Below are 14711 nucleotides of genomic sequence, written 5' to 3' on the forward strand. Positions count from 1 at the left end.
TCCACATTGTAATGATATATGTCATAATGTAAATAATATGAGGTGTCTTCAGAACCCATATGGTTAAGGACAATGCTATTTTTCTTTTCTTTTTTCATACTTATTGGAGTATAATTGAATTGCTTTATTCTTTCATTTCTTTTCTTTTTAATTTTCTTTATTTTTGGCTGCCTTGGGTCTTCCTTGCTGCGCACGGGCTTTCTCTAGTTGCGGCGAGCGGGAGCTACTCTTCATTGCCGTGCATGGGTTTCTCATTGCGGTGGCTTCTCTTGCTGTGGAGCACGGGCTCTAGGTGTGCGGGCTTCAGTAGTTGTGGCTCACGGGCTCAGTAGTTGTGGCTTGTGGAGTCTAGAGCGCAGGCTCAGTAGTTGTGGTGCACGGGCTTAGTTGCTCTGCGGCATGTGAGATCTTCTCAGACCAGGGCTCGAACCCGTGTCCCCTGCATTGGCAGGTGGATTCTTAACCACTGCGCCACCAGGGAAGTGCCCGTATGTTCTTGTTTAAAAAAAATTAATTTTATGTTGGACTATAGTTGATTTAGGATGTTGTGTTAATTTCAGGTGTACAGCAAAGTGATCCTGTTAGTTTTGGGGTTTTTTTTTTCCATCTTTCCACTGGAGTATACTGGCTTTACAATGTTGTGTTAGTTGCTGCTGTATAAAAAAGTGAGTTGGCTATATGCATACATATATCCCCATATCCCCTCCCTATTGCATCTCCCTCCCATCCTCCCCATCCCACCCCTCTAGGTGGTCACAAAGCACTGAGCTGATCTCTCTGTGCTATGCAGCTGCTTCCCACTAGCTATCTATTTTACATTTGGTAGTGTATCTATGTCAGTGCGGCTCTCTCACTTCATTCCAGCTTCCCCTTACCCCGCTGTGTCTTCTGTTCTTTTACTTTAAATCAAAAGAAATGTATTCCCTTACAGTCCTGGATGCCAAATGTCCATAAAGGGTATCACTGAGCTACAGTCAATGTGTTGGCAGGGTCTTGCTCCTTCAGGATGCTCCAAGGGAAAATCTGTTCCTTGCTTTCTCCAGCTTCTGTTGGCATCCCTTGCCCTGTGGCTTGTTGCGTAAGTGTGCATTTTGAGGCTGTTTATTTCCTATTACTGACATATGGGCAGTGATTGAATGAGCCATTCAAATCTTCCAACTGCTTCTCTGGTTTGTTTCCTTTGTGGATTGCCTCTGTGGTGCTTCCATGGACGTTCTGGTTCCTGTAGCATCAAGAATATTCTAGAATTGTTCAAACTCAGGAAGTCATCAGAGGAATAGCCAATTATAGGAGATCTCTTTGGTTTCCAGAATCCGCAATAATAGTTCTTCAATAAGCAAATTTGCTTCTTCAGGTCCTGGATGTCTCAGTGCTAAGTGATGAAGATTCAAGTCCCTCTTGCACAGGAATATTGATGCTTCCCTTAGGTTGTGTCTGTGGACCATGAGGCCGTAGTGAACTTTTCCGAAAGTTAAGAAGTGATGATAATGATGAAGATGATGGTGGTAATGATGAATACTGAAATTTTTGAACAGTATAATTGCATGAAATGTCCAAACCTTTCAATAGACAGCTAACAACATAACATTTAAAAGGAGAGTCAGGGAGGGGAAAATTTCCCTTTATCCCTTGTGAGTTATTGTGGCTGGACTAGTAATAAAAATGACCCAAGATAAAGTAACAGGAGCAAAAGAAACACATTTCAATTCATGCGCACAGAGGTCTCCTAGAAATGGGACCTAAGAAGTGGCCAAAGCAGGCAGTTTTTTAGACAAAGAAATAAATTTGTGAGGAATTGATAGGACAAAGAAATTTGGGTTTTGGGTGGTTAGATAGTGGAGAATCTAAATTGAGTTTGGGCTTGGGGTGGCCAATTAAAGAAAGAACAAGGTTTCTTTATACAGGGTTCTTACCCCAAACTCCCTGTCTCTGGGGATAAGGGTGTCCTTTTACCTCTAGATGCAGGGAGGATACCTTTCACAGGGGAGCTGTGTTCCCTGCTTTTAGGGAGACTGAGAGGAGGGTCAGAGTGTCCGTCTTACATTGGCCATTTCATAAGGAACTTTAATTCAAAATAAGCAATATGCCATGGAGACATATTTGGGAGTGACCTGCCCTGATTCCCAACAGGAGCTAATAGTCCAAGTCCATGCAGCTTCTGCCAAAAGCATGTCTTTCTTAAAAAAATGACGCAAACACTCCTTATCTCTCTTTACCATCTCTGCCTTGAAGATTCTTCTCACATAAGATCTTGAGCCAGTTGCAAGGAAAGCAAACCACTAAAGCATGATGTTGCAATAACCATGCTGCTAGGGCAGCATTCACCAGATACGTTTTCCCTTGCCTTGTCACTTCCCTCATGGCCATCTCTGCCGTCTTGGGGAGAACTCTGTAGGTGCCAGGCGTCCCTTCAGGGATACAAGATGGTTCAAGGTTAAATTGTGTCCGTAAACGTTGGCTGTGAATAAAACCAATCCTGCTTTTTTCCTCTGGTCCTTAGAAAATTTCCCAAGGTGTTGGCTGAAACCCAGCGAACACCGCTGCAGCAATTAACACAGTGCCAGAGTCGTTAATGGATTGGCTGCTTTGCGGGCTGATCAGACATTTTCTGTGGATGTGCTGCGTATCTCTTACGGGTAAATATCTGGACCACTGATGTGTGGAGAGTTGCCTAGGGAAACAGCAGGACTCAAAATTCTCTCTATCTAGATACTAATACCTTCCACAAAGAATTTAACGTGTGTATTGGGTTTGTGGCAGATGGCATGCAGGAGATGCGGTTTCTTGTATGTTGTCATATTTCTGTTGTAGGTGGGGGAAGGGAGCACAGAGATTGGGAAGGGAAAGAAAAACACAGAGATCACAAAGATGAAGTCATCCTAGACTTGCTTTATTTGGAAATGCAAGTGATTTTCTCTCTGGCTTCTGAGCTCCTGGAGATAATGACTCTGCATGTCCATCTTTTGTTTTTTTAATATTTATTTGTATAGTTGGCTGCACCGGGTCTTAGTTGTGGCATGTGGGGTCTTCGTTGAGGCACGCGGGATCTAGTTCCCTGACCAGGGATCAAACCCAGGTCCCTTGCATTGGGAGGGCGGAGCATTCGTTGCTGGACAAACCAGCGAAGCCCTTTCATGTCCATCTTGATATAAACCATAGGCTTTATCTATCCGAACCCTTGCTCTGAGGTAGTACTCAATGCAAGGACTGAAAACATTTAATTCTGGCTAAAAAACACATACCTCTATGTGCTTGAAATCAACACCTTAACTTTTCTTCATCATGGGAGAATTCAGTGGTTATATAATTTGAGATTTTGTTTGAACACCAATGGACGTTGGGACCAAAAACTTAAAGTTTAAATTGATTTGCCTGAAGTGTAGACCACTTTTCAATCAAAAATGTATAGTTTTGTCTCAGTGATAACATCCACAGTCCTGTACTCTTCCTAAAATATAGAAGGCCCTCCACAGTCAAAATAATCCCTTTGGATTATGTGTAACTGAATCACTTCGATGGACACCTGAAACTAACAACATTGTTAATCAAGTATACTCCAATGTAAAATAAAAAGTCTTAAAAAAAAAAAAAAAGGAAGAGAATGTTTTACTCAACCCCCAAAGTCCCCATAGACCTATCTGATGTACCAGACCTACAAAGATACCATGGATCTATATAAAAGAACACAGTGGGATAGAGCCACAGGGATTGTTGAATACAGTGCACAGAATAGAATCCGTCGCTGAGTTCCCTCTGGGGTGGGACTCATTTGATGATGTAATTTAAACTCCAGCGTGGTGGTTTTCGATGTGCAGACCCCCTGGGCAAGGAATATCCAATGAATCACAAACTCTGCAATTGGGGCCAGCAAGCTTTGTTTCAGAACTGTGGCAACAGGTAACAGATCATCTACAGGTGGGAGTACCTCTTTGCTTCAGATTCCTCCTGCCCTGCCCGGCTTCCCTCAGCATCTTCTCCTGAGAGTTCTTCCTCAGTCAGTCTTCGCACAAGGATTCCCATCTCAGGTTTGCCTTCTAGGAGACTTAGGAGGCTGGGATGATGGCTGCTGTCAGCAGTCTTCTTTGAGGTGTCTCCATTCTATGGACCCAGAGCTTCAGAAAGGACGGAGCAGACTTAAGGTAATGACCAGACCCCTGAGGGTCTCTAGAACTAGGAAGTGGGGTTGAGTGGAAACCTTGCATTAGTTGGAATCTCCATAAATGAAAACTACACATGTCAAGGATGCCAGAATTGACCTTGGGCCATGGACTCCCGATTTGTCTTTCTTCCTAAAATCTCTCCCACCCCACTCCATCCTCCAAACTGGTCCAAGTCTGAAAACTGTAGTTATTCTCCTCTAACCTTACTTGTAATCATCAATGTCCAGTTGCTGCAAAAATGCCAGGACCGGGGGTTTGAAACCTACCCCTTGCAACGATGGGTTAGGGTATTTTTCTTTCATCCAAAATCAGGTCAAATAGTATCTCTCCTCCTGAGATTCCAACTCCTTTCTCCACCCTCCCCACTGCAATACCAAGTCAACTGGTGTTTCGAGCCAGAATGCAAATGCTTCTTTGCTAAGACTCCTCCATAGCCCCTTCAATTCCTGATTAATGCCAGAGGTCCTCTCACATGTCCTTCTAAACCTGCTTTCTTTTATTTCTTCTCTCCTCTCACCTTTTCCTTCTTCATTCATCCTTGATTTCTTACCAGTTTAATGAAAGATCTACTGTGCGAGAACATTGGGGTTGAAAAAAGTAAAGACCTTCCGTCAAGGAATCTACACTCAGTGGAGAAACTTGCATAGATAATTGCAATGTGTGAGACTCAGTAGTTTTCAGCTTTATTCCAACATTTGCAATGTCCTTTGTTTTATGACTTTTGTGCTGGGCTGTCACTGATTTCCACAGTATCTTCTTCCTATTCACAACAGGTTATGCAGCTGTGTTCATTCTGTTCACTGTAGGCTGTTTGCTTCCATATTTCTTCAGGTGAAATATATTGAATTGAATAAACACCGTCTGCTGCTTACCTTTTTATATTTATATGAAAACAGCAAATTGTACCTCATACAGCCTCTACCACTTTCATATGTAAATCATTGCAATTCAGTGCATGTAGCGTCATGAGTTGTATAAATGTATCAGAGCTATGCAAAGATAAGCAGGGAAGGGAGGAAAAGGCACATCCCATTTCTGCAGCTCCTGGGGTGTATTCTTAATGTCTCTCGAGAAGATTCACGTCCTTCTCAACATAACCACCACTGAACACCTCCCTGTTTGTGAGAGTCTAGTTGATTCATTTCTCATCTTGAGGAAATGGCTCTAATTCATATTAGCTTCCATCATTAGCTTCCTCCAAGAAAATCACAGTCAGCGATCATCGACAGAACCATCACCTCTGGGTCCTGCCTGAAAATACAGGTGTGTTGTCTAACCGCGTGATGCACCTGCCTTTTCAGAGATGCAAAGGATGACTGATCTGTGGTGTGTTGGGAAGAACGCAGCTCATAAGATAAGTTGGAGATGGTTGCAACTTGAATTTATTGGAAGCTTGGAGTGAACACAGGTTGCTTTCTTTGGATTTCAGTTTTCCCATCATAGTAAAACGATAAACACTACTGTATGCTCAGGCCATTCCAGATGGCTGTTCTCTTGCTCTCTGTACTTCCCCCTGCTTGACTACTAGTGCCTGCTTCACTCACAGGACTACCCAGTCCTCTTAATGATAGGGCTGAATGAGTGACTGCCTACCTGCTTGCCCCCTGCCCCCCTGCTGGTTTCCCTGGTAACGGATGAGCCCACCTGATGTCAATTCCCTCTATATATGGTAGCCTCCTTTTCCCCCAAGTAGCTGAGATTATGGCCGTGTCCCGCCTGTCGTCTGCTGCACACAGTAGGGTGTCACTCAAGGACCTTGCTTCAGACACGAAAGTTCCCCCGTCTCTTACACCACTGACGTCTCTGTTGCTGACCCTGGGCTCTTTGTTTGGTCTCAAGGCCGGGCAAGTGCAAGGTTTGCACGTGTGCAGGGTGTAGCCAAGCAACTACCCGCCTTACAGAACAGATGTAAGATACTATACAAATATAAGATTCTTAATTTGGAACATAAAAGGTTACAGTAAATTAAAGATATTTTGCATCCATTAACATAGTGCACCAAAATAATAAAGAAGCCATAGACAGTATTGCTAAGACTTGGGACTTCCCTGGCGGGCCAATGGTTAAGACTCCATGCTTTTACTGCTGGGAGCATGGGTTCGATCGCCAGTTGGGGAAGTGAGATCCCACATGCCATGTGGCCAAAAAATAAATAAATAAATGAAAAATTAAAAAAATTTTAAAAAGTCCTCTTCCTGTAAAAAAAAAAAAAATATATATATATATATATATATATATATATATATATATATTGCTAGGACTAATCAAATCAAAAGTATAGTCATTGTAGTGAAATTAAAGAGGACCCTGTGGGGGCCCTCCTGGGTACAAAAGCCTTCCCGTGCCCCCTGTTTCTTGTTTGTAGGAAAAAGGCTTCAGCCTCCTAGACCTTCCCTGAGTTCCAAAGGGCGGATGCAAACAGCTACTCATCAGGGAAGGGAGCGGATGCAGAAACAAGGGAGGAGCAGTCAAGAAACAAGAGTACAGGGATGAAGCAGGGTCCTGGTTCCTTCTCAAGGGATTATATGTAAAACTATATCCCTGAGCTCTTCTGTAGGAACTAAACCCCCCACCCCACCGCGAGGTGGGGGGTTGTAAATTCAGGCTGAGCAAAAGCACATCAGCCTGGACCCCAGACTGGTTGGAACCAGAAGGCTGATGCGATTTCCTGGAACACCACCGTGTTACCTCACCACCAACCCGTGAAAGGTCACTTACCCTTTAGACCTTCCCCCAAATGTTGCTTATAAAAACTCTTCCCTGAAAACCACCAGGGAGTTCAGGCTTTCTGAGCACGAGCTGCGTGTTCTGTTTGCTCAGCCCTTGCAATGAACGTTTCTGTGCTCCAAACTCTGACATTTCAGGGTGTTTGGCCTCACGGTGTGTCAGGCACACAGGCTTGGGTTCCACAACAATTTTGGCAAGCCAGACAGGAGCCCATGCCCATGACCGGTTGACCCTAGTTGTGGGGCAGTTCTTGCTACCAGAGCTCATTTTGCTCCCAGGAAGTTGGAGGGCCTCTCCCTGATGGTGCTGGCTACATTCTGCATGGGGTTATCTCTAGGGAAGAAACTGGACCATGGTCCACCTTCGGTTTTATTCTGGGGTGAGTCACTCCAGCGTGGGCAAGCTGGAAATTCCTCTGCTCTGGACCCATTCTCTTTCCAGAGCTGGGCCAATCTGTTTGGAGGCCTCCATCTGGGAATGGGAATGGAATTTTTGGACTACACCTGGTCTGATCTGTTGTTTGTGGGGCCATGTTGGTTGTTTGTATCTTTGTGAATGCATCAGTACTTGCATTAGCTGGTTGAGATATCTTTGGTAAGTAATAGCTCACGTGTGATGATGCCAGGGTATCCTTCCCTATTGTGTTGGTTTAGCCTATGGCAGAGCATTGGTTGGGATTTTCCCTTTTGGACTAAGGCCTGGTCATTTGGCTTCATCTCTGTTGGGGCATTGCCCAGGGTTCTCTGCTTTAGACCCAAGTTTGGTCATAGGGCTCCATCTCTGACTGACAGGGCATTGGCTGGGAATCTCCCTTTCTGGGGCTAAGGAACTGTGATCCTGAGAGACCGTTTTGCATTGAATTGGTTTGCTGTTTACTTGATATATGACAACACCTGCTGTGAATAATTAAGTATGGATAATCAGAGCTCTATTCCATCTTGTACTCCCTTAAGATGTATTTTGCAAAACTGGGAGACTGTCAGCTATGCTCCCATGAGTGAAAGAAAATATTTTGTTGTAACACTGCATAGCCTTAGTATTCCTTGCATCTGTAGAACAATGGCTCTAAATTATAACACCATCTTTCAACTACAACTGTTTTGTAAAAGGGAAGAGAAATGGTATGCACTTCCTTATGTATAGGCTTTTATGCTCTTGTGTCCAAGTGAACCTTTTGGAATTGGTGTGGCATTTATCTCAGTAGTGTGTGTGTCTTGGTACATGAGTTCATATCCTGTTCTCTCTTCCTGGTTTTGACCCTCCTTAGGGAGTCCTAACTTGAATGCTGATTTACTTTCCTCCAGAAGTGAGGCATGTGAACATGAGCGATAGGTATTATTGTCTATCGTTGCTATTGATTATAACTGAACTGAAGGAAGTCTTGCCCTGATAGCTGGGGGAATAGCTGACATGGAACTGGACATTCTAAAACTGATTTTTGCATGTGCGGTTTAAGGAAGCTAGTTTTTTAGGAGGAACTTGCATTTCTCTCCCTGTGCCTTTGAGATGTAAATTATCTATCTGGGTTCTCAGGAACTTGTATCTAATGATGTGTGATTCTTGAGACTGAAGAAACTCAAGCAGGAAAACTCTGAGATCTCTGGATGGATGGATGGATGTCTGTGTTCATTATAGATATGTTTTTACCTCTGGGTGGTATTATCAAAATTAATTTGTAAATGAATTCTATTTAATTGGCTTAAAGGAAATTAAGTGCTTATATAAATTCTCAGAAATATAAAAGAAACTGGCCAGAATGAATTTCAGGTTCATACGATCTGGGAATGCATTTTGTTAAAGGAAAAATAAAAAGGGTAGTTTTGACCTAGAGCTGGTTGTGCCATGAATGGAAAAGAAAATAATGGACAAAAATAATGTGGGTAAATAATATGGATACAGAAAGTTGTAGAAAGTTTGTGAAAAAGGATTGGCTAAGATTAGATTAAATTTAATTAGGTAAATGGATTTTGTTAAGAGTAGGCTGGTGCAGGATTGGATTTCTCTGTTAAGAGAACAAAGTTTTCTAAGAATATTGATCTGCTTTTGACAACAGATTGTATGAGTTTCTTGGCCTTTAAGTAATCTGTGTTTGCTTTTAAAATCTCTTATTGTCACTTTGATTGAGTAAGTATTGTTTCACAGTGATATGTGGTCCTGTTTGACCAAGTGTTTTGAAACATTTTTGATATTTTTGACAAACTTTCCAAATAACAAATTCGTTTTTAAATTCATTTTTATTGGAGTATAGTTGCTTTACAATGTTATATTAGTTTCAGGTGTACAACAAAGTGAATCAGTTATACATATACATATATCCAGTCTTTTTTAGATTCTTTTCCTATAGAGGTCATTACAGAGTACTGAGTAGAGTTCCCTGTGCTATACAGTGGGTTCTTACTAGTTATCTCTTTTATATATAGTAGTGTGTGTATGTTAATCTCATTCTCCCAATTTATTCCTCCCCCACCATTCCCCCTTGGTAACCGTAAATTTGTTTTCTACATCTGTGACTCTATTTCTGTTTTGTAAATCGTTCATTTGTACCATTTTTTTTTAGATTCCACATATAAGCGATATCATATGATATTTGTCTTTCTCTGTCTGACTTACTTCACATAGTATGATCACCTCTAAGTCCATCCATGTTGCTGCAGATGGCATTATTTCATTCTTTTTATGGCTGAGTAATATTCCATTGTATACATGTACCACATCTTCTTTATCCATTCATCTGTCAATGGACATCAAATGACAAATTCTAAGTGAAGTTCTTTTGACCTCTAGCTAACTTTGGAATGCTTCAGAGGCATCTGGAGGCATCCCATAGGTTTTACATACAGATTTATTGAAGTAAAATTTTACTGTATACATACAGTAAAATTCACCCATTTTAATGGAGCTTTTCTAAGCATTTTAATATATATGGTCACATAATCACCACTACAGTCAAAAATATGGTCATTACCCAATCCTCCAACCCCAGCCCCTGGCAACCATTAATGTTTTCTCTTCGTTCCAGAGTTTTGCCTTCTCCAGAATGTCACGTAAAAGAAATAATACAATATTTGCTCTTAAAACCTCTTTTACTTAGCATAATCTTTTTTTTTAAGATGTTGGGGGTAGGAGTTTTATTGATTAATTAATTTATTTTTGCTGTGTTCAGTCTTCGTTTCTGTGCGAGGGCTTTCTCTAGTTGTGGCAAGCGGGGGCCACTCTTCATCGCGGTGCACGGGCCTCTCACTATCGCGGCCTCTCCTATTGCGGAGCGCAGGCTCAGTAGTTGTGGCTCACGGGCCTAGTCGCTCCGCGGCATGCGGAATCCTCCCAGAGCAGGGCTCGAACCCCTGTCCCCTGCATTAGCAGGCAGACTCTCAACCACTGCGCCACCAGGGAAGCCCTTAGCATAATCTTTTAAGACTAATCTATATTGTTACCCAATCAGTACTAAGCTGCTATATTGTCCAAGAATATTTCATGGAAGGGATATATTCCTGTAGGCAAAACAGATAACTTTCCCTCTACCCTTCTAGGGTCTTGGCTGAGACACCCTCACCCCATAATAAAAGACAAATTAACAAGAGAAAAACAGAAGTATAGTAACATGTATATCTCCTGTATACATAGGACATACCCAGGCAAACTGAGTACAATTCTCCAAAATGGTCCAAGGCATCACCTTAAATACCATCTTCAGCTAAAGACTAAAGAAAGATGTTGGGGGAGGGAAGTCAGTTCAGGGGAAAAGCACAGAAAATAAGGGTATATGGTTTTCATACAGATTTAAATTCTCCCTTCTCTAGTGATAAGAATTTCTAGAGATTTAGAGCCATCCTTCTCTTCCTGGTACAGAGAAGGAAACACTCTTACACATGGAGATTCCTCTTGTCCACGTCCTTACAATAGAGCAACTTCTACTCAGTTTTCAAAGCTCCTCCTCTGTCTGCTGTTTCTCAGAAATAAGCAGCTCAAGATAACCCTTCCGCCAACAAGGAATATTCTGGGGTGGCATGTTCTTCACCAGAATTTGATTATCCTTTTATACATTGATGGACTTCTGGATTGTTTCCAGATTTTTCTAATCATAAATAAACTTGATGGAAACATCTACGTCCAGGTCTCTGTGTACAGATGGTTTCGTTTCTCATGGTTGAATTTCTGCAGTGGGATGGCTGGTTCTATGGTGAATGTAAGTTAAATGATGTAAGAAATTGCCAGATTGCTTTTTCAAGTGGCTATTACAGTTTGCAACCCTACCATCAGTGCAAGATAATTCCAATGGATCCCTATCCCTCATCAACACTTGGCATTGTCAGCATTTTTCACCCTCCTGTAGCTATTCTAAAAGATGTGCTTTGTAAGCTAATGGAGTTTTAACTTGTAAATCTCTAATGCTGAATTTCTTTTCTTTTGCTTATTGACTGTGCAAATAACTTCTAGGTGTGGGGTCTCTTCCAATATGTTATTAGATTTGGGGGGAATTGTATGTTTCCTTATTATTGTATTGTGAGAATTGTTCAGTCCTTTATTGGCTATATATTTTGCAAATAGTTGCTCCAGCCTGTGACTTTTCTTTGCCCTTTTATTTACAGCGTCCTTTAAAAAGCTGATCATTGTGGATACATTTCCATTTTTATCTTTTACAAGTCATCATTTTGTGTGTGTTCTAAAAAAAAATGTTGGCTTAGCATAGCAATTTTCTCCTGAGTTTCCTTCTAAAAGTTTTCTTTTAAGGTTTCCATTTTAATCTAATACATATGAAGTTAATTTTTAGTATGGTCTGAGAAATGCATTATGTTTAGAGGGGTATTTTTTTTCCACATGGATGTACAATTATTCCAGTACCAATTGTTGAAAAACTGTCATCTTTTTTGTTTTCTTTTTCATTTTTGTGGTACACGGGCCTCTCACTGTTGCGGCCTCTCCCGTTACGGAGCACGGGCTCTGGATGTGCAGGCTCAGCGGCCATGGCTCACGGGCCCAGCCGCTCCGCGGCATGTGGGATCTTCCCGGACCGGGGCACGAACCTGTGTCCCCTGCATCGGCAGGCGGACTCTCAACCACTGCGCCACCAGGGAGAACCTGTCATCTCTTTTGAATTAGCCTGATGCCCTTGATGCTGGTATCAAAAGTAATTTATTACCTTGACACGTATCAAAAATAATTTATCTATATGAATCTATTTCTTGATGCTCAAATCTGTTTCAAAAACCTGTGCCTGTGCTTTTGCCAATATTCCACTGTCTTGAATACCAAACTTTTAAAGTAAGTCATGAAATCAGGTAGTATGAGTTGTCCAGCTTTTGTGTTCCAATTTTTCTGATTAGTCTAGGTTCACTGCTTCCACATATGAATTTTAGGAGCAGCTGTGAGTTTCTCCAAAACCTTTGCTGTGAATTGTTGGGGATTGTGTTAAATCAGAGATCAATTTGAGGAGAACTGACTTCTGGCCAATATTTCTCTCTAATTTCTCTCATCAATATTTTGTTTTCAGCATACCAGTCTTGCACATATTTTGTTAGCTGTATGCTTGAATCACTTATGGTTTTGTGCTATTATCAATGCTTTTCTTAAATTTTAATTTCCAGTCATTCATTGTTAACATATTTAACCGTAATGGGGTTCAGGGCACGCTGCCTCCAAATTTGCCATTTTGACATATTGTTTACTTTAAAGTTACTTAAGAAACAGCCAGTGCAAGAAGGATACTCTGACTCTCATTTGTCCTCCTGAAAGCAGGAAATAAATCTCCTGTGTGAAAGGTACATTCCCTGTACCAGAAGAAAGAGACATTCTTATCACCAGAGACAGAGAATTCAGGAACAAGAAGTCTGTATAAACAAACCTTGTTCCTTTTTGGTTTTTTTTTTTACTAATTTACTACCTCAAGCCCAAACTCCTTTCTCTTACCACTTCTTCACAGATTTATTGTTTCTTTGTCTAAGAGATATAAAAGCTTCCTGCTTTGCTTAGTTACTTGTCTTATATTTTTATGAGCTCCTGGATGTACAGAATCAAATTTGCTTTTCTCCTGTTCATCTGTCTTATGTCAATTTAATTACGCCACCCAAAGAACCTAGAAGGAAAAGAAAGTGTTCCTCCTCTACAAAGGCAACTGAATTTTAGATATGAAGATTTAGCCAGGGCTTCCCTGGTGGCGCAGTGGTTGAAAGTCCGCCTGCCGATGCAGGGGACATGGGTTCGTGCCCTGGTCCGGGAAGATCCCACATGCTGCAGAGCAGCTGGGCCCGTGAGCCATGGCCGCTGAGCCTGCGCATCCGGAGCCTGTGCTCCGCCACGGGAGAGGCCACAACAGTGAGAGGCCTGCGTACTGAAAAAAAAAAAAAAAAAAAAAAAGATTTAGCCAGTTTAATAGATAAACGCATTAGTTTTCAAAGATTTTATTTGAGGTCTGTTAGCCTTGTGTTTGCAGGCAATAATGTCATCTGCAAAGCAAGGCAGATATAGTTCTTCCTTTCAATCTCTCTGTATGCCTTTTTATTTCATTTTTTCTTGCTCAGTGCACTGGGTAGAACTTGCAAACCAGGCACACCTCATTTTTTGGTGTCTCATTTTTATTGTCCTTTGCAGATACTGTATTTCTTAAATAAATTTATTTATTTTATTTATTTATTTTTGGCTGCGTTGGGTCTTCGTTGCTGCATATGGGCTTTCTCTAGTTACGGTGAGCGGGGGGTACTCTTCGTTGCAGTGCATGGGCTTCTCATTGTGGTGGCTTCTCTTGCTGTGGAGCATGGACTCTAAGTGCACGGGCTTCAGTAGTTGTGGCACGTGGGCTCAGTAGTTGCAGCACATGGGCTCTAGAGCACAGGCTCAGTAGTTGTGGTGCATGGGCTTAGTTGCTCTGCGGCATGTGGGATCTCCCCAGACCAGGGCTCAAACCCGTGTCCCCTGAATTGGCAGGCAGATTCTTAACAGCTGCGCCACCAGGGGAGCCCTGCAGATACTGTATTTCTTACAAATTGAAAGTTTGTGGAAACCCTGCATTGTCAGATGATGGTTAATGTTTTCTAGCAATAAAGTATTTTTTAATGAAGGTATATAAGGTGTTTTTATTTTCCCAACATAATGCTATTGTACACTTAATAGACTACAGTATAGTGTAAATGCCACTTACATGCACTGGGAAAGAAAAAAAATGTGTATGACTCACTTTATTGCAATATTCACGTTATTGCAGTGGTCTGGAACCAACCCCCTAATATCTCTGGTAAGAGAATGTATCCTTGCTTGTTTTCTGATATTGGGGTCGCGGGGGGAGTCAGTCATTCATTCACCAGTGATATATATGTATATATGGCTATAGATTTTTCTTAGATACTCTTTCTTGGTTGAGTAAGGCCTCTTACGTTCCCAGTTTGAGAATATTTATCAGGGTTAGATGTTGTATTTTCTGAAATGCCTTCTCTGATTCTCTATAAATGATCAAAATTTTTTAGGTTTCTTTTCCCCGTTCCCAATTTAGGTAAACTTTTAAAAATTAAAGTATAGTTTATTTACAATGTTTCAGGTATACAGCAAAGTGATTTAGTTATATATATATGAATATATATACTGTTTCAGATTCTTTTCCATAAGTTATTACAAGATATTGAACATAGTTCCCTGTGCTATACAATAGGTCCTTGTTGCTTATCTATTATATATATAATAGTATCTGTTAATCCCAAATAGGTTTTTTTTTATTACTGTTTTCAAAGTTGAGCTATTCTCACATGCCTGGCATAAATCTCATTTAATCATGATGTATTAACAGTTGTGTGTATGGCTGGATTTATATTTAGTAATACATTAACAATTTTTCTA

This window comes from Mesoplodon bidens, assembly GCF_964165515.1.
Source record: "Mesoplodon bidens genome assembly, chromosome: Y".
NCBI lineage: Eukaryota > Metazoa > Chordata > Mammalia > Artiodactyla > Ziphiidae > Mesoplodon > Mesoplodon bidens.